The sequence below is a fragment of the Alexandromys fortis genome, unplaced genomic scaffold, assembly GCF_014885135.2.
Source record: "Alexandromys fortis isolate MF-2015 unplaced genomic scaffold, M_Fortis_MF-2015_v1.1 scaffold_48, whole genome shotgun sequence".
NCBI lineage: Eukaryota > Metazoa > Chordata > Mammalia > Rodentia > Cricetidae > Alexandromys > Alexandromys fortis.
Window position 1 is genome coordinate 7,438,031 of NW_026067947.1, and position 23,634 is coordinate 7,461,664.

The following is a 23,634-nucleotide window of genomic DNA, read 5'->3' on the forward strand; positions in this document are numbered from 1 at the left end:
AACTGTCTTCTTAATGAAGTAATCTGACTCTCAAACAAAATGTTCATGTTAAATCATTTATCCATGGCTTACAGCTATAATTAGGCCTACTGTGTTTCAAACATAGATTATAGAACCCAAGAACTGTCCCCACTCCCCATTTTGGTCATCTTCAGAATCTGGGGATGTTTAAAAAGCTAGCGTCCCATCTTTGCAATCTAAATCAGAATGGATGATCCTTGACCTTTAGCAAAGAACATTCTGATTAATAAGTAGTCTTCTTTGCATTGTTGGGGAAATGTGTCATTTTGGAAAACAAAGACCTTCTGTCTATTTTCACAATTGATGTTTTGCATAAAAGGCCAAAGTGCTTAGTGAATGAGACATCTACAACACTGTGTAAACATTCTTTTCCAGTCACTGCTTTCCGGTCAGCAATCATGGGAGCCTTGAAAACCCTTTGGTTTTAACCATTAAGAAGGAGTCACAGATAGCCATCTGCACAAAAAATTATTTTTTTGTAAATTTGCTAATAACCAGACACATTCTAAAACAGGGGCATTAGACTCATCATCTAATCTTTTTGTCTCAAGCATTATAAGTGTTACTAACATGACCACAGTTTACAAATCTGATCTCTGATGCACCAAGGACTGTGTCTATCAGTTATTTGAATAATGTAAATTATTTAATGAATAGCCAGTATTGCACAGGTTACAGTAAGACAGTAGGCACAGAAGACAAATTTCATACTGTACCTCCCATCACCTTCCCAGCTGCATGAACTTGGACCAAGTTCATAACATCTCTGTCTCAGTTAGCTAAACCATACCATAGAAATGCTTGCTCAATAGAGTGCTATGTGCTTAAGTCAAGTGATGACATTTGCCTGCTTAGAAAACATAGCAAGTGTTCAGTAAAGATTTCCTTTGGCTTTCAAAGATGTCTTTAAGTTAGCATGCATTATGAGGTATCATGTGATTTACTGATCATAATTAATATAAAAAAATCTTCCTTTAGATGAGTAGCTAGGGCTCACACCAATTTCATCATTAGAACATGACTGAAGTTCTCAGAAGAATTCCAAGTTCTGCTTTTTTGTGACCTTAAAGCCTTCTTATGTGAAGATACAAAGTTTGTAGCTGATATGCTTGTACAATTCTGCACACTGATGCAAAGTCTGTGATAGGGAGGATGGTAATCGGAAGTGTGGTCTATAGTGTTTTCACAGGGAAGCAGAGATAGCAATGAGATGGTACTTCTATAGTTTTAAACTTGATGAATTTTGGAAAAAGGCCACTTGGTTTTTGAAAATGATGGTGTTTGACTGCGTAACTTGTTCTCCCAGGTGGTTTTCATGTACACATCTTTCATAAGAGGCATGGAGGTCAACCTTGTTTACATTGTTCTCCATGGAGCATACAGTTATGCTGAAGGAAAAGATCCTTCTCTCTGGCACCATGAAGAGTCATGTGACTTAGCTTGGATTAGCTTCTATCGCCATGGTGGACTTACTTTAAATCTTCTTTTCTCAGGATCCATTGATAGCAGTGGCTTCGGCCTATAGGAGTCATTCTGGTGAATGTCAGGTGAAAACACATTTTTGTAACAATTCCCACAGAGTCAGAGAAGTTTAGTGACCATAGTTGGCTAATCACTTGGAACTCTATCTACTTAGTAGGTCTGCTATTATTACATAGATATAAATTTCTATGGAGTTGGGAGTTGCTGGAAACTATAAAGGCAGTGTATCCTTTTATAGTTTTCTCCAAGAGATGAGTTGGTATCAGAGATGTTCTTAAAATAATGTTTTGGCCTTGGTGCCAGCGACATCCAGATGATAGAGTCTTGGTACACAGCAACCTGAGTGTGATTGTGTATTGTTGACCCAGAAGGTTCAGGGTGAGATGAGAACTGAGCTTCTAACAGATAAAACAATATCAATGTGATAGAGCTTTTGAGCAATGATGCCACACTGTGGATGTAAATACCTCTCGGGAGTGAGGATGGATGTTCTCTGTCAGCAAGGCAAAACTTCCAACAACATCAGGATACTCCATGACATATTTATGCTACATATTGTAATAATAGGATGGTGTTCTGATTATCTGAGAACCCTACTGTCATCTTTACTTCATGATTCTGCAAATTCTACAATTATTGTCAGTGCCTATGTAGCTTGTCCTCATGGCTATTCAGACTGGTTTAACTGGCTACTTGCATTCATTTGTTATTTTCAGAATACATTTCATATTACACAGAGTGAAGGTAGGATTCTCTGCTACATTTATTATATATGCCTTCACACAACAAGCAGGTTTTAATAAATGCCTAATGAATAATTAAACAAATAGGTTATACCATTTTGGTTAAGGCAATATTACTGAGTAGCAAGACCTCTGTTCAGAATTATGCTAAAATGTGCTTCACTATTTTCCCCCAGTAACTCCCAGGCACAGAATTTAATGAGAATTCTTTTCTTGCCCTAGTAGTAACTTATTTTGCATAAGATCCCAATTAACCAATATGAGGTGGTTTAGGCCTTTGGGGGGCACTGGGATTATTAATTTCCCCCTATTCTATGTTCATATTTTTCTTATTCAGAGTTTCTTCACTGTCTCAGAAATTGTTGCTGTCAAGTTTCCAGTCACTGTTATCTTAAAACTATGAGAATTTTGTATTTATTCTAGTAGAAGTTGAAAATTAAAATTAAAACATAATTTTTTAACTTTCCTCTTTGTAATATGTAAAATCCCTTTGTACATTATGTCATCACTCATTTTAAGATAAGTACACAATTAAACCCTTGTGTGTATGTATCTCAGAGGCAAAGCTACTTTGCCATTAATTCACACAATTATATTGTTGTTAAAAATAAGAAAATACTAAGTATTTGACAGCAAACATTTTCCTTAAGGTATTTTCTGAAGAAAATGGTTTCATTATGTGAAGCATTTTCAATAAATAAGAAAAAAGTGTATGTTGCATTTGCCTTACTCTTTCTCTCTCTATATCCCCTTGTGTTTGTCTCTCTCTCTCTCTCTCTCTCTCTCTCTCTCTCTCTCTCTCTCTCTCTCTCTCTCTCTGTGCATATACATGTGCTTGGCACTTGTGTATGCAGGCGAGCATAAAGAAACCAGAATGCCTGTAATTTTTTAATCTTATTTATTTGAGGCTTGATCTCACACTGGACCTGGATCTAGGTCAGTAGCCCCAGCAAACCCTGTGATTCTCCTGTTTCTGTTTCCCCTATCTCTGAGATAACAGGCTCACAAGACATGCATGTCATGGAATTCTTTAGTCAGGTCATCATATTTATGAAACAAATGCTTTTTTGGTTGAGTCATCTCAACCAATACCTACATTTTATTTTCTTTTAATTTTTAAAAACTAATTTTAAGTTATGTATATGTGTGTATGTATGTGTACAGATGGTCTCTTTCTCTGTGTGTGCGGGTGTACATGGTATCTTCACAATTTTAGGGAGCTGGGGTATTCAATTCTTTTGGAACTAGAGTTATAGAGGTTACAAACCACCCAGCATGAGTTTTTGGAACTTAACTCAGGTCTTCCGAAGGAGCAACATGTGGTCTTAACTATTAAACAATCTCTCCAGCCCCTGCATTTTATTAAAGACATTATGAGACCCTATATGCATCAACTTTGCCATTTTAAACACTGGGATTGATCTGTCCGTCTGTAATTCTAACTGGTGTATGTTTCCTATAAAATGTGCCTTTGGTGTTACATCATTGTCAGCTGTTTGGGTGTCTATCCCAATTAATAGTTTATTGAATTCATAACTATTGTTATTCTGTGTATTCTTACTTTAAACATGTTGGAAGATGCAATTATTTTCATGAAAACAGTTATATATTTCTCATGTTCTTTATGGTTTATTACTTTACATTAAACTGTGAGTAAATAATTCAGAATAACATTTAGCTTTCTAGAACAATAAGCAATAGAAGAGAAAATTTAAGTCGATACTAGATTGTGTTGTCAGTATATATTTTGACTTAGATTTCATAATACCATTAATATAACTTTTCATTACTTAAATATTATTATACAGCTTTTAAATACGTCAAGTTTTATTAATAATACATTTTGAGGCAACTATGTATCTAATAATCCTATGAGTACAAGTAAAAGAATTAGAAATTTTTATAATTTTCAAGTTGGTCTTTAAAGTTCCTGCTACATATTAGGAGTTAGGTTTAAAAAGCTGGGGATGTAGCTCTAAATAAGCCCTTTACAAATTGCCTGGAAATGCAATACCGTAAGTAGTTACATTGTGGGGATCACGAATGTGCACACCTAGGGAAGAATTGGAAAACCCTCTCCTGATGTTATGTAAATGAGGCTGGTGATTGAATAAAGTTTCTAGGGACAGAGTTTTACACAGACGCACAAAGTGCTGGCTCTCAAACCGCCACAGTGGAAATAGAGATTCTGAGTCCCCAGAAAACTGGGTTAGATGTGGCACAGAGTAACTCTGGTAATGACAAAGGCAAGGCTTTGACTGAAACTGCTCTACATACTGCAAAGAGGAGGAAGATGCAGTATTTCTAAATTAACATACTATTTTACATAGCATATGAATTTCAATCTGTATGCAACTAAATTAATAAATCAGATGCTACAAATAGAAAAAAAATCAAGCATTTTTCTTCTTTTCCAGTATTCTAGAATAAAAAATATAAAGAATGAAAATTGATTCAGATGGTAGCCAAAGTGCACACTTTAGATTGCTTGAGAACTGGAAAGATATGGCAAAAGGGTTTTTGAAAGGGGTTTTGTACATTGTGGCTATTGTTTTTATTCTCCAATTACTACCTGGAGACTTGTGAATATTTACTACAAAGTGATTCATAGTTACTACACTGTAGAAAGAGACTGTTCTTTCATTTCCCAGCCGCTCAGACCCGAATAACCACGCAGAAACTGTATTAATTACAATACTGTTTGGCCAATAGCTCAGGCATATTTCTAGTTAGCTTGAATTAACCAATTTCTATTAATGTGTGTATAGCCATGAGACTGTGACTTAAAGGATAAGATTCTGGCTGGTGTCTTTCCTTCAGCAGCTACATGTTGGTGTCTCTTTGACTCTGCCTACTCTTTCTCTCTATCTCTGTTCTGATTTCCCACCTGGATTTACTCTGCTAATCCATTTTCTAAAACAGCTTCTTTATTAACCAGTGGTAATAAAAACGTATTTATAGCATACAGAAGGTAATCCCATATCACTAAACAACAGCAAAAAAAAAAAAGTAAGACCAAAATCTATCTTTAGTGACTTCTTAAGAATTGAAAAATTTTTAACTTCAGAAAACATGGCTATAGTTGCTCATCTTGTGAATGACAAGATAAGAAGGTAAAATTGGAGTAGGTGGTTACTTGAAATGGTTTACCTGTTAGATTGTGAGTTATTCATAATGAGAGAATTCCCTATATAGTGCTTTCCTATGCATCTGACATCTCAAAGTGACGTGATGTGGGGAGAACTTATTAGATTTACAGACAACCATTGCAAATGAGAGCTGTGTGAGCACTTTTATGTTACCTAAATTAATCATGACTTTATCTACTTATTTTCTGCACCAGTGTTGACTAGATAAGAAAATACTGCAAAATAAGAGGTAAAATTGCCTGTGGGATGTTAAGATTCACTGCTTTATTTAGAGTTCTCACAGATACAACCATGTTCTTTAGATCACACACATTTCATACTTAAGTATCTGAGCTAGAACTGGCTGGCTGGATATTTGACCCAAGGAGGCCAAAATGGGATGTGTATCAGTAGCAAGTAACTGTAGGAGCTGCAGGAGGTATGGGGGTGGTGCTGGAGTTTATCCAATGTTATGCTGGAAGAAATTTTGTTGATTCTAAATTCTCCCTGGAAGAAATAAAAGAAAATAGGGTCTTTTTCTCACTTCATTTCTTTCCAGGCCTGGCTAAAAATGAGGAAGGCATGCATTTTAAATTAGACTGAGCTTTACTCTTAAACTATGGCATCAGGCTTTTGGAATAATAAGATAACAATGGAGGGACTGGGAATGAGAATTTTACAAAATAGTGTGGAAAGGAATACATGTATATCCAAAAGGAAACAGTTGTAAGTTCAGGTGTGACTAGTAACATTTGGACTAGGTAATTCTAAATTCTTCCTGTTTTATTGTGGTAGTATTACACCCCCATGTTCATTTTGTTTTCCAGATAATTATAGGCTGAGGGGTTGGAATGAAGACTCCAGAGGCCAGAATACTGTACAGTACCTTCAAGTTAAGAATGAAAGCACTTATGAGAAGGCACTTTTGTTGTCCTCACAGTTGAGATAGTGAATAGAGTACAATTCCCAAATGTTCTTCTAGGGTATATGTTCAAAGTCTCTATGCTGTGGCTGGTAATTGATGCTTGTTCTTAGCTTGGTGGTCATCTGGGCCCATTAACCACAGCATCTTGCTGTTATCTCTACCTAGTAAAACTTATGGTAGTTAAATTTCAGGTTTCACTTGTTGGTCTCTTTTAGAGCAAGAACCTTACTAGAATTAGGAGGAGCTGGTATTCCTTCAAACTTCCTTTTTCTTAATATACCTTTACTTTAATCAAAATATAATTTCATCATTTTCTTCCTTCTGTTTCCTTCTTCCAACTTCTCCCATACCCTTTTTACTCTATTTCAAATTGCTGGCCTATTTTCTGTGACTTATTATTATTATCAATTATTGTGATCACTAAAACCAAATTGGATGGTAGAAGAGAAACATAGACCTCATCTTTTTAGGGGAAGATTTAAAGTCTGTGGACATGTTTTAAATACACCACACTATAAATAGCCATGACAACCTCTCTAATCTATTCAAAATAACTCATATTTTGGCGTAAGTATAATTTTTTTAAGGATCGGAGATATAGGTGGACTTTTCTGTCCCAACTGCCTTCTTCCAAATTATCAACATGGAGATTCAATATTAATTATAAATGCTTGGCCAGTAGCTCAGGCTTATTACTAGCTAACTCTTAACAATATAATCAAACTATATTTCTTATCTATGTTTTGCCACATGGATCATGGCTTGTTATCTCATTTTCTATACATCCCGCTTCCTCTACATCTGGTGTGGGAGTTCCTTTTGTCTATGTGTTGCTTTTATTGATTAGTGAATAAAGAAACTTGCTTGGCCTGATAGGGTAAAACAGAGCTAGGTAGGGGAAACTAAACGAATGCTGGGAGAAAGGAGACAAAATCAGAAAGAAGCCATGTAGCCCCACTGGAGCCTGACAGAACTTTACCCAGTAATCTACAGCCATGTGGTGATACACAGATTAATGGAAATTGGTTAAATTAAGATGTAAGGGTTAGCCAATAAGAAGCTAGAACTAATGAGCCAAACAGTGATTTACTTAATATAGTTTTGTGTGATTATTTTAGGGCTAAGTGGTCAGGAACTAACTTGCAACCTCCTTACTACAAATTGGCATGCCAACATGGAGGACTAAATACATGTAAAAACTGAGAGAGCTTGAAAAGGAACTCTAGACACTAAAAAACAGTTTAGCTGCATTTTTTTTTCTTTTCCAGGTGGGTTTTGCTTGCTGGTAGCATACGTAGTTTCTTTAAGAGGGGTTTTACTAATTGAGCCAGGAAATGCTGGCTTTCTGGGCTGTGCTGCCAGCACAACCTCTGGCTCTTTCAGGAGACTGAGCATTTAAATGGGGTTTGTGAGAAACATGCTATGGCTTGTTTGGTGGCAACATGGAGCAGCTGTGTGCCTACAGATGGGCATTGTGCACGGCTCTCAGAGGTGGCAAGCAGCTCTGACATGCTGGGCTGGTTAAGGCAAGCAGAGAGTGCCATATTCCCCCTAGCAATGGCACAGTTTAAGTTTTTAAGAAGCACTTAGCATTTTAAGAAGCACCCTTGGAATGTTAAGAATTACAGATACACAAAAGGACAGACTCAGACATAAAAAACCTCTAAATGAGTCACAGTGTTGGATAAATGTACATAGGCTTGGGAGAGAGAAGAAAAAATATAAACAGACTCACCAAGGCCAGCTGTCCTGGGTCTGAAAAAACATGGGATAAAACCAGACTTGCTGAACATAGCAGACAATGAGGACTACTGAGAACTCAAGAACAATGGCAATGGGTTTTTGATCCTACTGCGTGTACTGGCTTTGTGGGAGCCTGGGCAGTTTGGATGCTCACCTTACTAGACCTGGAGGGAGGTGGGTGGTCTTTGGCCTTCCCACAGGGCAGGGAACCCTGATTGCTCTTTGGGCTGACTAGGAAGGGGGACTTGATCGGGGGAGGGGGAGGGAAATGGGAGGCGGTGGCAGCGAGGAGGCAGAAATCTTTAATAAATAAATAAAAATAAATAAATAAAACATTTAAAGTGCAAAAAAGAAGTAAATGGTTTTTAAAAAGGTAAAGTCTTTAAAAAGACACAGTATAGACAGATATAGATTAAAAGGAGTAAGAAAAATAAGGCATATAGTGATAGAAAATTCAGAGAGAATCTATATTATGTATATTATTGTGTTTTCTTTGAATGTTTTGACTGTGAAAGAGCTAAGTACATAGAGACATTTCATTGTATGGGCTGCTAAACTAAACCAGAATATAAGTTCTAAAGGTATCATGACTTCCAAATTTGGGTCTAAGGATATGATGCTTTGGAAGAGAGGTTCTTCTTTTGTTTACACAGAGGATGAGAACCTGTGAATACATTCTTAACTAATATGGTTTGATGGACCAAGATCCCCTGACAGGTCACCTAGAACATTCCTCAAAAAATTACTTCACCCAATAAATAGCAGGGAGCAGTTTGAAGAAAACTATGTCCAATTTCCCAAATATTGCTTATAAATGTTTGTTTACATTTAAAGGGGGCATTAAATAGAGATTTGCATTGGTATGGTTTATTGATAAAAATTTAAGGTCAATTTTGTTATATTGTGTATATATTCTGCTCTTGATTAAGGCAGTGTGTTTGTACAGCTCATCTAAAAATGTAATGTATAATTAAGAAACTTAGGTTAATGGATAATCATCTATGATAGTCAAGCTTGTAGTCATGTTAGTTAGATTTTCTAGATGTACAAAGATAAATTTCAAATAAGTAGGTATTTTTCAAACTTTTCAATGACTACAGAATATGACATTTAAAATGTTTTAGGAAGTTATGACTTTTCATGACAGAGACAGGCCTGCTCCTGGCAGTACCAATTCCTTCAAGAGGAAGATGGGCATCAAAGAGGCTCCCTATGGAGTTGGTTAGCCATTTGGGCAAGCAACTGCTCTTGCCTGGATTGCTTGATGAACTGGACATGCAGGACTCACAGTAATTATTTCTAAGCTTGCTTAAAGGTAAGACGATCCTTCGGGGTTCTTGCTTCCTAAAAGAGTCTGCTAGACATTCTGCAGGATACAGAAGAAAGGGACTGACAAACTGCCAATATAGGTAGACCTAGCTTTGAAATTTCCTGCTTCATGAAAAGTTTGCTGGATACTATGGGCATATAGGCTGAAGATAGATGCCCCAATGGTACAGAAGAACTTTGGGTGAAGGTCCAGGCAGCATGATATCTCTGTCAATTCTAAAGTTTTGGGAGCTGCTTACAATGTACTTTCAGTTTCTTTATATTATATCCTTATATTATATCCTTCTGGAGTCTTTGATGGAGTTGAAAAATAGTAATAATACCTCAGACTGGAGAGGGAAGGTGAGAGGAGTGGGGGGAGGGGGAGAGGAGAGGGAGGAGGGGGGGAAAGGGAGACAGGGAGGGAAATGGGAGGCGGGGAGGAGGTGGAAATTTTTTTTTCAATAAAAAATTATATTAAAAAATAGTAATAATATAGCTTTCCTGAGTTTAATAAAAGATAGATATAAATATTGTAACTGTAATTCTTGCATGATGTCTGTTTTGTTCTATGTAATTTTACTATGTTAAATTTAAAGACTTCCTTTTGTTTAAACAGAAAATGGTGGAAATGGTGTGAGAGGTCCTTTTGTCTATGTGTTGCTTTTATTGGTTAATGAATAAACTTGCTTGGTCTGATAGGGTGAAACAGAGCTAGGAGGAAAAAACCAAACTGAATGCTTGGAGAAAGGAGGCAGAGTCAGAGAAAAGCCATGTAGCTCCGCTGGAGCTGGACAGAACATTACACGGTAAGCCACAATCACACGGCGATACACAGATTAATAGAAATGGGCTAAATTAAGATGTAAAAGTTAGCCAATAAGAAGCTAGAACTAATGGACCAAGCAGCGATTTAATTGATATAGTTTTTGTGTGATTATTTTGGGGCTAAGTGGCTGGGAACTGACTAGCAGCCTCCTTACTACATACATCTGTTGGCATCTCCCCTTACTCTGACCTTCTTCATCCCAGCATCCTTAGTTTGGTTGTCCCGATTATGCCCGCTTGGCTAACAGCAAATCAGCTTTTTAACACAGAGAGCAACACATTTTCACAGTGTACAGGATTATCCCATAGTACTATGAAGGAATGGGAAAAAATAAAGGATTTTCCCAACATTTCTAAAATTCCACCTCTGAATTTGGGCAAGTTATTTTACCTTGATTTCCATTTGCTCTGTAAAATAACAGCACATGTATGTGCTTTGTTATATGATTGAGGTTTAAATACTATGGGCAGTAAAGAGTGTAGTAACTCCTAAATGTTATCACTAATAATTAACCACAGAAATTATATATTGTAATCTTATGTGGAAAACTAGTTACCTTTGGTAAGGACTACTCTTAGGATTAACTCAGCCTACATACAGAGTTTCTCATGAGGGAAAATGAAGGGTTTGTGTGGTGAGAGTTTCCATTTGTAAGACTATAGGAAAAACTGCCAACAATTTGTAAATGCGTATGGACACCAGCATGAATAGAAAGCTGATAATGCTGATACTTTCATGCTAAGCTGTGGAAATCAGGAAATGTGTGATATGATTATCTCAAAAATAGCTTCAGAGAGGCTGCAAAGAGAGGAACAGGAAATCAAAGTGAACATTGATAGATGTGGGCAGGAGGACTGTGTGCTGGGGAAGCATTGCCATTTTTCCATTTAATATGTATGCTGTGTCTGGAGCACTCTTATGAAAAGTCACCTTTCATGTTGAGAGGAGATCATGTTTTTGTGACATTCCTACTTGGTAGTCATATTGCTGTCTATTAAAAGCCACAGTGTGATAAAACTATTTTGGTATATGCTGTCTGTGAAGTCCTGTGGATAGATGTTTCCCTGAACTTACTAGAGTTTCAATACTTGAGATTCTTCTTTTCCTGAAGAGCACATATAAATAGTGCTACTAATGTTACAAATACAGACTATTTAATTATTTACATTATTAACCATTTACATGGTCACCATTTACTGTCACATTGCTGTTGTGATTTAAAAAAACATGGCATTTATACAAACTCATGTAGATAGCTATCTACATGATATCATGTAGATAGATAGAAAATAGTGGGATAGTTTTTATTTAAAAACTTCTCAGGGTTTATCTTCATTGGTATTGTGGCTTAACTTTTATTGTGGTCTTGGTCTTTGACATTGGTCTGGACCCTGTTGTTTTCTTCAAATCAAATAGTGGCAAACATATTTATATTTTTTTGTTTACACTTATCTGTATTATTATGCAATTCCATGCTGTATTTGCATGGACCATAGAGCTTTCTTCCAAGTTCAAGGTATATATATATATATATATGTATATATATATATATATATATATATATATTCTCTTAAACCTGTCTGTCTGTCTACGTTTGTGAGGTGAGTGGGATTTGTTAAATGCCATGGAATGTTTAGAGCTCAGGGCACAAGTTTGTGACAAATGATTTTCTCCTTCTAGTATGTGGGTTCCAGAGACCAAACTCAGGTCATCAGATAGACAGTAAACACTTTTCCACAATGAGCCATCTTGCTGGCCTTTACACACACACACACACACACACACACACACACACACACACACACATATAAATGTATGTATAAACATACTAGGTAAATTTCTAGCTAATAAATTTCATGCCTTATTTTATTAAACATTTATCTTTACATCTTAGACTTTGTTCAAGAATGAAAACTTTATCATTTACAAGAAAATGTATTTTGACTCTGTGAAAATCAAAAGAGAGTTAGACTTAACATCTGCTCTTAAGTATTTATGCAGTAAGTTAATATATTAAGTTACTATATTAGGTAAGACCCTTTCATTGGGATGAAGCCTAAAGCAAAGGAAATTTGATGTCTTATCATTAGTAATGTTATTAAGCTATTAGATCATAGCAAAGATGTTTTATGATCAGGGAAGTTTCTATGTACATATTTCAAACCAGTGGTCCACACATGTTATAATAATAATAAAAAAAAGATCCATCTGCATCCCTAAAAATGAGAGAGAAGGAACAAATACAAAGACCTAGCAAAACCTGGGAATGTGAGGACTTCACAAGGTTTCAGGAACAGTGGGAAATGGGAAATGGGAGGTAGGAAAATTCTTTATGAAAGCAGTCTCATTTTCATTGCTAAGCCAGTGTGTCATAATTAGAATTTCTCAGGATAGGTTTCATGACCAGAATAATTTTGCCCATCCATGACCACTATACCACATCCTCTCAAAGTACATTTGCCTATCCCAGGCCAAGAGAAGTTTCCTCTTCCAAATACCTGGATCAATATGGCTTAGCTTAGCTCTTCTTTTTTCCCCTCATAAATACTTAAGCTCTTTAATTCTGTAGCCATAATTGTCACTCCCAGGTGTAATCATTTTCCTCTTAGCCTCTGCATTATCTCCTTTAATCTTATTCATTACCTAGTTCCTAAAGACTTTTATTGCTTTGCGATTAAGTCTCATCAATATTTGCTTGAAGCTGAATTTAACATAGGTACATTTTTCTTTCTCTGTCCCCCCCTTTCTTGCGTTAGGACGAAAGTAAAAATGTCATGAAATCATAAACACCGTGAGTGTTAGGATCATGTTTTTTGATGAGTTCTTTCACAGACGAGTAATACAGATAGGCATTAGTTGCTTTTTCTTATCGCTCTGGATAAATGCCTGCCAGAAACAGCTTAAGGTAAGATGGATTTAGTTTGTCTCATAGTTTCAGGGAATTTCCCTTCACTTAGGAGAGGCATGGTGGCATAAGCATGTCAGGCTGTGTTGACCAGGGTTTGAAGAATCTGAGCCCATCGATGTGGCTAACTAGGAAGCAGAGAATTCAGCTAGACAGTGAATTAAATATAACGTTCCAGATCTTCCTTCCGTGTCCCACTTCTACTACTTCAGCACCAGTCCCGGGTTCTCCAAAACTTCCCAGTCCAGAATCACCACCTGAGGTGCAGGTCTTCATTATCCTGTGGGAGAGAATTCACATCGAAGTCAGAGAAATATCTAATATAAATGCTTCTTATTTTCTAGTTAGAATATTCCTGGCTTTTTATTTAAGTCAAAGGCAGTGGATGGGCACATTAACAAAGTTAGTTGCTGGACTGATGTAGTGGAATTTCATTTGTACTTTTGTAAAGCTTGGTGAGGATCAGAAAAGTAAAGCAGCCACACTAGCCAGCCTTACTTACCTGGCATTTGTAACATACACCTTTAACCCCAGTAGCCATACTAGTTTGCTATAGAAACCAGTCAGTGCATGCCTTTAATCCCAGAACTAGAGAGGAATATAAAATAGAAGGAGACATCTCTCAGAGTCAGTCTCATTCTGAGATTCCTGGAGGCAGGATCACCATTTTAGATTGAGATAGAGGTAAGAGCCAGTAGTTGGCTGTTTTGCTTTTCTGACCTTCAGGTTGAACCCTGATAGTATCATTTGTATTTTAATAACTAAAGCTTTCTCGAGGATCCGAAAAGTAAAGCACTGATATGTTCCTTTTCTACTCCAGTCTTGTAATTTTCCACCCTGAGCCTAGAGAGTACTTTCTGAAATACAAATCTAACCCAGTATCATTCTGCTTAAAATGCAATCATCTTTAATTTCTCTTTGGGTAGAGGTTAGTTCCACACTCATCACCAAAACAATTAAATAATTGTTTCCAATAACTTATTGTCTCTAATATGGACAAATTTCTTTCTACTCCCCATTTATAGGTTTTATTCTTCCTGGTCTTCTGAAGATACACCTTCTGACTGTGCCTAGCCATGGATTAATTTCCCTTTTTCCTCTTATTTAACTGGTCCTTACACCCTCCCGTATCTCAATTCACTGAATACTTCCTGAGACTCCCCATCTCTGGGTAGATTGTTAAAAATAGATCAACACCCCCCCCAATGTGTGTGTGTGCGTGTGTGTATTGTTTGTCTCTCTGTCTCTCTTTCTCTAAGTGATATTTGAAATCTTACTATTTCAATTTAAATCCTATTTGGCTAAGAGAAGTCATGCTAAAATTAAGCTGACTAAAGCTATCTTTGGATAAGCAAGATAAATATGCCTAATATTCAGATTAGTAAAATGAGGAAAGAATTGTTTTTCAAGGTCATTAACCTACAGCATTCTGGTTCAGATATTGCAGTTGTCTGATGTGTTCATTGTTGAGTTCATTGTTTTTAGTCTAGTGAGCTGAAAGGTGAAAATTGGAACCCTATCACTTATTTCCATTGCAATCTGAACATAGCTTTTGAGAATTTTAAATTAATGTACAAGTTTTAAGTGGATATTTTGACTATTTCCAATACCATGCCAGTCATATACAACTGGAACATCTCCTACCATAACTTACAGAGTAGAGGATTATCTGTTGAAAACAAATAAATCTCTCTGACTTATTTGCAGTTATTTACCCAACTTGTGGTATACAAGAGATGTGATTGACACTTATCTTCTCCTTTCTTCATATTCTGCTCTGATCCTAGTGATATCCTCCTTTATCATTCTAGTGGCATTTAGGACATGTCCTCAACAGTTTTATAATGGAAGAAGCAATGCTTCCTTTTTTGTAACAGAGCAATTTAGGCAAGTCATTCTTTTAGTATGGATCACTGTTATTCTCAGCATTGTATCTTCCATTCCCATTGTGGCACATAATTCTTATAATAGCCTGCAGGCTAATATTAGTCTACCTATTTACTAATGATGAAACTTCCCCTCTTAGGGAGTGCATGATGGCTGTTTAAATTCACACAGCTGCTTAATGGTGAGCTCTTCATCATTCTGACTGTCATTATTAGTATCATGCTAACATTTTATTAAAGATTTTCTAAGTTAAAATTATTTATTTAAGACTCTTAATTCTTGATGAGAATCCCATTGTCAGGTTGAGAAAACGAAACAGTAATTTGCAGAACAGAAGCAAATATTCTACTTGTTTTTTTCTGTTATACATGAATGCTTTTTATCATTCATAATACATTTTTTTCCTGTTATTAATTGGTATCACTGAAAAGATTTTGTTGAAGTTTTTCTCCTCTCTATCCCTGCATTGTTACAGTTGTTATATAAAATGCACATTTGTAACAAAATATCACTACTTTGGTACAAAGCACGGTAGCAGATGATTTTAAAAATATCACTCTCAAGGATGAATCGACTCATAGAGACCAAGTGTTGACTTTTCTTGATCGTCAGCCTCATCATGTATTCATTAGCATGTGAAACAGAGAATTTAATACACTTAATATTCTACAGCGAGAAATATTTATTTCGTGAGATTAAATAAAAGTTATTACTATAAGTCAAAACATAGTCCTTTGAATTATAAAATAATTTTCCCGTAGCAGGCCAGTAGATGGGTCAGTGGATAAAGGAAATTGTTACAAACTGTGTTGGATTCCTGGAACCCACATGATGGAAAAAGAGAACTAGATCTTAAAGAATTGTTCTCTGACTTCCATACATGTATCATGGCATTAAAGAACCCACACATACATATACATTCATACATACATTAATTTAAAAAATTTAAAAATAGACTAGAAGGTATTTGGAAGAACATAAAGGGAAGCTCAACAATATATAAATATAGTACACTGGTAAGCAGACTAGTTATCTAATAACTTTTTAAAAATCCTTAAATGAAAGGAAATGCTAATAAAACTTAAGACTCTTGTATGCATACTATTACTTGAGTGTGTATTATATGCTAAACATTTCATATTTTATCCAATTTAATTCCTAAAATCCATTTAACAGGTGGGAACTCTGAATCTGAGTACTTTCTTAAAATATCCATATTTAAGAAATAAATTATGGACTGGGAGGTAGTGGCACATGCTTTTAATCCCAGCACTCGAGAGTAGAGACAGGCAAGCCAAGGTCAATGTCAGCCTCCTCTACAGAGCAAGCTCTAGGAGAGCCAGGGCAACACAGAGTCCTGCCTTGAAAAACCAAAACCAAAATGATAGTAATAAGTTATAATAATAATAATAATAATAATAATAATAATAATAATAATAACAACAGGAGGATTCAGGTTAAAGATCTTTTGGATTCTACGTCTTAATCATCTTCTAAAATTATTTAAAAATAAACGTATTCTGTCATTAACGGTTTTATTCTTCTATTACATTTTGAAATGCTCTGACAACAGCAATCATCTTAACTTATTTAACTTTCCATTATGTTTAATGAAATAATATAGATGCTATATACATCCTCGAGAAAGTCAACAAAATATACTGGCTTCTCTCCATGCGCCACAGCATTAAAGTGCCTACACATACACACATGTGTGAATGCATACATAAATGTAAAAAATTATAAAATGTACAGACTAAGAGGTCTTGGCTTAATCTTGGTTTCTAATGGCTCAGGTATGTAAAATGCAAAGTTATAACATCCCTCATTCTCAGCAAGTGTGTGGAGCAAGGGATTGGGAAGAGCTACAAAGTCAGCATCACCTCTGTAGCTCCATTGCTTTGTATGTGAGGCTTCTATAAGAAACAATAACAAGAATTGAAATCCCAGGATACACCTCATGACTGAAGGGCTTTCGCATTCTGACCTGGAAGAGAACCTTATGGTATTTGGGCATGGAGGCTAAGAGCATGGTCTGTGCGCTGGATTGTCAGGGCTCACTTCAAGAATATTCCTTTATCAGTCGGTTGAAATGACTTTTCTGAGCCCATGTGGTCACGTATGAAAATTTCAGATATTCATAGTACCCTCCTCACTGAATAATTATTAGTAAAATTAAGTTAATTACTTATGAGACTCTTGTAATGATATCTCACTCGTAATATATGCCATAAATTCTTTGTTGTAAGATCTAAAACATAGCTTATAAAGACTAACTGATCTTAATATTTGAACATCTTCTTGGGAACTGAAGGATGTTATTAGATAGCATATTAAATTAGTCTCTGTCACATAATTGAACAGTGTCCATATAAGTGAATATATCTTGATATCATAATGAATTTTGACACACAATATAAATGCCAAAATTTATAATTTAAAGAAAAAATAAAGACTCATGAGTGAGAAAGTAGGCCTCCTCAATGGAGCTACAGTCCATTCTGCTGTGTCTGTCTGCAGATACACATAAGATATGGAGCATGTAATTTTGTTCTTGGCAGAAGAACACAGCATCGTGTGTGGTGTATTTTCTTATTCTCAGCCCAGTTGTGTCTGTTTTATTGTGTTACTTTTATCTTTTTTTACCACTCTAAATTGTTCTTACTTTCAAATTATCATATTGCATTTAGAACATTTCATTTTTCTTATGCTGGGAAATAGGCTTCAAAGGTAGCATTTAGAACTTATTTTACATTAGAAATTCAAAGGTCAAAATTACTTGTTTTATTTAACTTTTCTCCTACAGCTTCACTTATTTTGCCTTTTCCATGTATTCCCAATTCCTTCTGCCATCTTTGACGTGACACTGGACTTGAGGTCATAGAGAATAAGCTGAGAAATAGCGTTTAAAGTTTGTGTGACCTTTATTTATCACGTGATGTAAATAATTTGCTCTCCTCTGCAAACATCTTCCTTTCTTCAATGAGTAGTGTGATGATCACAGTTTATAGAGTGTACATCAGGCATGCAATGTAAATATAAAGCTTAGAGCTTGAGCATGTATGTCTCTCACTGTGCTCGCCAGAGGCATGAACTGTGTGGGAGTGCGGTGTGTGTTGGGAGGAAGTGGGGAATCCTAACTGCTTCCTCAGCTGCTGACTGAAACTCTTGTTCCAATTCAAGAAGAAATAAAGCTTTCTTCAACATATCATGCTGAATAATACTTTGTTCATCAGCTCTGTGGAAACTAGGCTAGGAAACAAATTAAAATTACAAGCTCCCGCACCCACTCAAAAAAAAAAAAAAAAAAAAGAATGTCTTTGCTTAGTGTCTGTGTTTTCAGCTATGGCCTTCTCTGATTTTAACCATTTAGATATTCTGTTTAGACACAATTCTCCTCAGGACTCATTGCCTTGAATTTACTTATTACATGTCCTGATTCTTGTCCCCAACCCCCACTGCGTTAAGTGGCAATGGATCTGGGAGTAGTCATGTATGGAAAATGTCACGATGCCATGAGTTAATTCTGTACCTGTCAGGAGATACTGTGTGAGATCCCAGGGGGGCTTTCACTGTGTCACAGTCCCTCAAATGTCCTTTAGATGCTTTCAAAGCAATGACCCATGGCTAGGAGATCTTGTTGTAACATATGGCGACACCTGTCAGCAGGTTTCATGATTGACACAAAGTTAACCTGTTTTTTGTCTTTGATTTGCATTAGCCATGAAATGAATAAGAATAAATTATATTTGGAAGTTATGACATTTAAAGTATCCTGGTAGATTTGGTGTACTGGACTTATGAATAGGCATTCTTTAGGACACACACTGATATTCACTAAGGGTGGTAGTTTGTGAGCATCTTAATGGGTATGTAAAAATCTTACATAGGAGGTAATGCTTTCATATCTGAATATGAATCTTGATATGGCAAGACTAGAACAAAGCAAGAAAAATGTACATTTTTTTCTGAGACACATTCTCTATAACCCAGGCTGTCCTTGAAATTATTCCATATCCAAGGCTGGCCTTGGTCTTCTGATTCTCATGCCCATACCTTCATAGTGCTGATATAACATTTGTGCTATGCTATGCAAAGCTTTAAAAATGCATTCTTTTCAGTCTTACAGAACAAAGATCCAGGAGGTTTGGGATTCACATATTGATTTTCCTGAGCTTTCAGTGGTTTCCAAAAGCAGAGAATAACTTCTGACTTCTCTTTTTCACGCTTACATGTTAGTACCATTATAGGAGAAATTAAAGGATGATTTATAAGAAGACAACATTCATAATAATTTTAAAAACAAGAAACATGAGTTACAAAATGTTTAAATCTTAGATCCTTTTAATGATAAAACAGAGAGTATTCTTGTATTTTCAGTTTTCTTCCTCAATGTAATAATTTTTAGAGAAATGATTTATCAATGTGGAGAGAAACTAGGTCTTTATATTCCTGTATTGATTTTAGATCTTTTTGCTTATTCTTACCTATCTATAGCATTCTAAATATTTATTTGAATTGAAGAAGGATTATTTTCCACAGCTAGTCTCTTCTCAAATTATATGTCTCTTAGCTTTTGGGGATTCTTATATTCAGGAACAATGCAGAGTAAGATAAATGGAGTTGTCTTTTCTGCTTTTTCTTTCACCAGCTCTGTGACTAAGTGGGTGTTGTTCTTCTCCAATCTGAGCGGGTTGTTCCGACTCGTGGAATAATCAATTTCTCCTGGCGTTTCTTAAATGGTCTTTATTATTCAGGAATTCCCTGGGGAAGTCTGAACATTTGTCTTTGTCCCAAGGCTTTAGAAATTGATGGCCACTGCTCTCAAAGGATGGTGGAGTTTTGATGATTGAAGGAGTAGGGTGGAAAGAAAGCTAAGTCAAAACAATGGAGGCCAGGGAAGATAGCACCACGGACAGCGAGGGAGGTGGACGGCCATTGTTAGAAAATCCGAAGTAGGAACTGAGGACTTAAAGCCTGCTCAGCTTTGATTAATAGAAGCTATAAAAATGAAATGCTGAGCCAGGGGAAAATAAAATTACACTTGAGAAGTTACTTGAACATGTGTTAATGCCTTTAACTTGCCAAACTTCTTCTCTCCCTTGCAGTCTGAATGTAAAATCGCTGCAAGAAAATTCAGATTTTTTTAAAAATGCAATCTTTCTTTTTAACTACTGATTATGTTTATCTCTGGGGCAAAACCTGATTTTTTTAAACCAGCCAAAATGTAAAAGAAAGAAAACCAAATAAAAACAGGTCAGTGAGAATGCTATATTGTGTCTGTATTTCAGAAGAAGACCCTTTAATATACTTGCTAATATAAAACACATCTTGAAATGTACTTGGCACACTGAAGACATTTACTTGAACACCAGAAATAGTGATGACAACTATGTGAATGACTTTGGTTGGAAAGATATAATATAGAAATGAAATTCAGTACACACCAAAGTAATGATTGCATGAAGCCCAACATGGTGAACTAATAGGTTTTATTAGGGGCTACTTGTTGGAGTGTAGGTGGCAGTTTACCACAGGAGCAGAGCTGATACAAATGCAGCTGCAATCTGAAAGCCCACCCCAGCACAGTGAGGACTTGTGGAGACTAATTTTCTGGAACCCTCTGCATGCCCTACAGACATCTAGACGTTGCCCCTTAGCATTTGGGCTGCTTAGTCTCCTCGCAGCAGTTGCTTAGGGCTTCTGTGAAGCTGGGATGAGTCCTTGAGAATCTTCCAAGCTTCCTCCTTTTCAGCCACATTATATTTTCATTATATCTGAGTCTCAGGAGCCTCCGTCTTCCGTCTGGTAGGAATATTACAATTTAGAGGAAAGAGTCATACCTCAAGAATTTTGTGTTTAAACAATAGAAGTGGGGTTTGGAGGCTTTTTTTAGGAGACTGGTGCCAACATGGGTAGTATTAGTTATGTTTGGATTTGTGTTTCCCAAAAGCCAATGCATAAAAGGCTTAGCTCCCAGTGTGGACTATAAGAGGTGATAGAATCTCTAAGAGGTGGAGCCTAGTGGGAGGGTTCAGCTCTTGGAATAGACTGCTTTCTCAGTCTCTTTTCCTGGCTCAAGATGTAAGCAGTTCATTTTACCATATGCTACTAGATATTGCCATCTGATACGTTCACCAGAGGCCCCCCTACTAAACCACCCAATTTTGGTCATGAGTTTCAATTTCTGTGTGCAAAATAAACATTTTTGTTTTACAAATGACTTACATCACTTATTTGATTATAATTATGCAATTATTCAAAGTATCTAAACTTTTAAATTAAGAAATTATGTAAAAAGCAATCTTTATTTTTAATTCTTTGGGAATTTAATACCACGGTTTTTGTTCATATTTACCTTCCTTTTCCAATGCTTCCCAGAGCCTTATTCTCCCAATTCCTTAATCATCCAACTTAGTGTCCTGCTTTTATTCTCAAACCCATCGATTCCAATGTGTACTGTTCATATATGATTGAATGCATGTCCTGGATCATGCTGAAGTAACAAAGACCATAACACTTAAAGAAAACTGACTCTCATTCTCCAACAACTATCATTTTTCAATACCTTCTTGCCTAAGGGTGGGACTTCATGTACAACTCCCCTTCTATGTTGGGGTTTTGTATGGCTTGAGCTTTCCCAGGTACTATGCATGTTGTTACAGTCACTGTGAGTTCACGTAAGTGCTCTACTGTTTCCCCAGAACACTGTTTTCTTGTTGTCATCCATCATCCCTGGCTTTTATAATCTTTTTATCTCTCTTCCATAATGATTCTTGCAAAGAGGGTGTGTTATTTATTTCCATTTAATCCTGAAAATTCTTCAGTCTCTTATTTTCTGTACCTTTACTAATTGTGGGTCTCTGTGTTAATCACCATCTATTGCAAACAGAAACCTCTCTGATGAGGGTTGGGAAATGCACAATGTATGGATATAGTAATAAGCCATTAGGACTCTGGTTAATACTCTTTTCACACAGCAGAATAATAGTTGTAAATTCCACTCAGGACTTCTGACAAGTGTAGGCAAAGGTTTTTGGCCATCATAATGGATCCATGTACATGTTTAATGTAGATTCGGCCTTAAATACAAGCAGAGAGTGGTTGCTTCCTTCCAGAAAGTCATGATAGTATTGCACCAGTAGATATGTCTAGCAGACCATTACTGTAGGGCTGTTACCGCTGGGTAAAATAGAGGATAACATTTTCCTCCTTTTGGTAATATACATAGCAACTTCCAGAACTATGAAACCTAGACAAAAAAGATACTTTTAGGTGAGGTCCAGCTGAATACCTCCATGTTTTATGACTCGAGTATGCAGTGTTTCATCTATGGGGTTTTACTGTAAAGTTATGAAGTGTAACCTAGAGCAACAGCAATTACCTATAATGTTTGAGGGTTTTGATATTCTACTGGCCACCAGCTCCAAAGCTCTTACTCCTTTCTTAACACCAGGATTTCTCTTTGTTAGCTTGTGGTATCTTCTAGATGGTTGCTGCTCTGTTACAGGGTAATTCCATCTTAACAAATTTAAATGTGCTTATATCTATATTTTAGGAAGATTCTGTCAGAGTTAATACTAAAATAATTTGCCACAAAGTTTCTTAACAGAAAAAGTAGGACCCAGGGTATTTGTGCTGTAAGAATTACTGGTGAGTGTGCAATTCCTCAGTGATCAGGGCCAGAACCCTTGCAGCTGAGTTAGACTACTCAGTTTTCTTGGTAGTAGTATTGTATTTTAGAATTATTTCTCCTTTGCCTGCTGACCCTCTCCAAATGACTGAGGAGGTTGGGAGTTTACATGGCTCCAAGAATATAGTAGAAAAGGGACCTCGTGTGCACATTGGGTCTTACCTCTAGCTTCCTGCATCCCTTCTCCATTGTGCTCTGCCTTTAGCATTTAATGTTAATGTTGAACTGTCACTCACAGCATGCTTGTGACTTCTTGTAAATGATGAAGCAAAATTGTAGCTTGATTCTCCTGTAGTACCAGGGCACAGCAAGCCCCTCCAGCAGAAGAAGGCAGGCTGGCACTGCTGGTCCATGATGAGTTCCAGCCATGACCTTTTAAACCTGGCAAAATGAATAGAGATGATAGTCTCTCTACGTTAGTTTAGCTGCCCTGCAGTATCCAGATACTAGGTCAGAACTATTTTGTTATTTTTTTTATGTGAAGATGTTATTACTGTTGTGTTTATGTTGCTAGACAAAATATGGGTAAGTCTCTCACACTCAACCAAAAGGCTTTACAGAACAGGTTTCCTCTGAACAAGAAAATTTTACCAAAGATTTGGGACTCAAATTGGAGCAGCTGCCAAATCTTCAGTCTCTTTGGCTACCTTATAGAATTTAGGCTAATACAATCTCCACAATCAGATTCTTATTTTCATTCTTTGTCTGTCTACCTTCCTCTCTCTCTCTCTCTCTCTCTCTCTCTCTCTCTCTCTCTCTCTCTCTCTCTCTCTCTCTCTCTCTCTCTCTCTACCTCTCTCTCTCTTTTCTACTATCTTTCTCTCTTTTCCCCTCTTCCCCTCTCTTTCTCCCTCCTGCCCTTCCCCCTCTCTCCACCCTTCTCTCTTCTTTGTATGGTTTCTGTGAAGATTGATATATGACACTCCCACATCATTGTCCTGAATGTGAGTATGTGTTTTTTTTTTTTTTT

The 23,634-nt window shown here is 36.5% G+C and overlaps 1 protein-coding gene across 5 annotated transcripts in view; it reads left to right on the plus strand.

Moving 5' to 3' along the window:
* Nucleotides 1-23,634, plus strand: part of Chl1 (cell adhesion molecule L1 like) — a 215,049-nt gene that overhangs the window by 71,387 nt on the left and 120,028 nt on the right. Inside the window, exon 1 of one of the 5 annotated variants that reach the window (XM_050149358.1) lies at nt 10,060-10,159. The exons of the other annotated variants lie outside the window; for them this stretch is intronic. The gene's annotated coding sequence lies outside the window, so the exon portion shown is untranslated. Of the gene's footprint in view, nt 1-10,059; nt 10,160-23,634 lie in introns of those variants that run through there. 5 annotated transcript variants of the gene reach the window in all.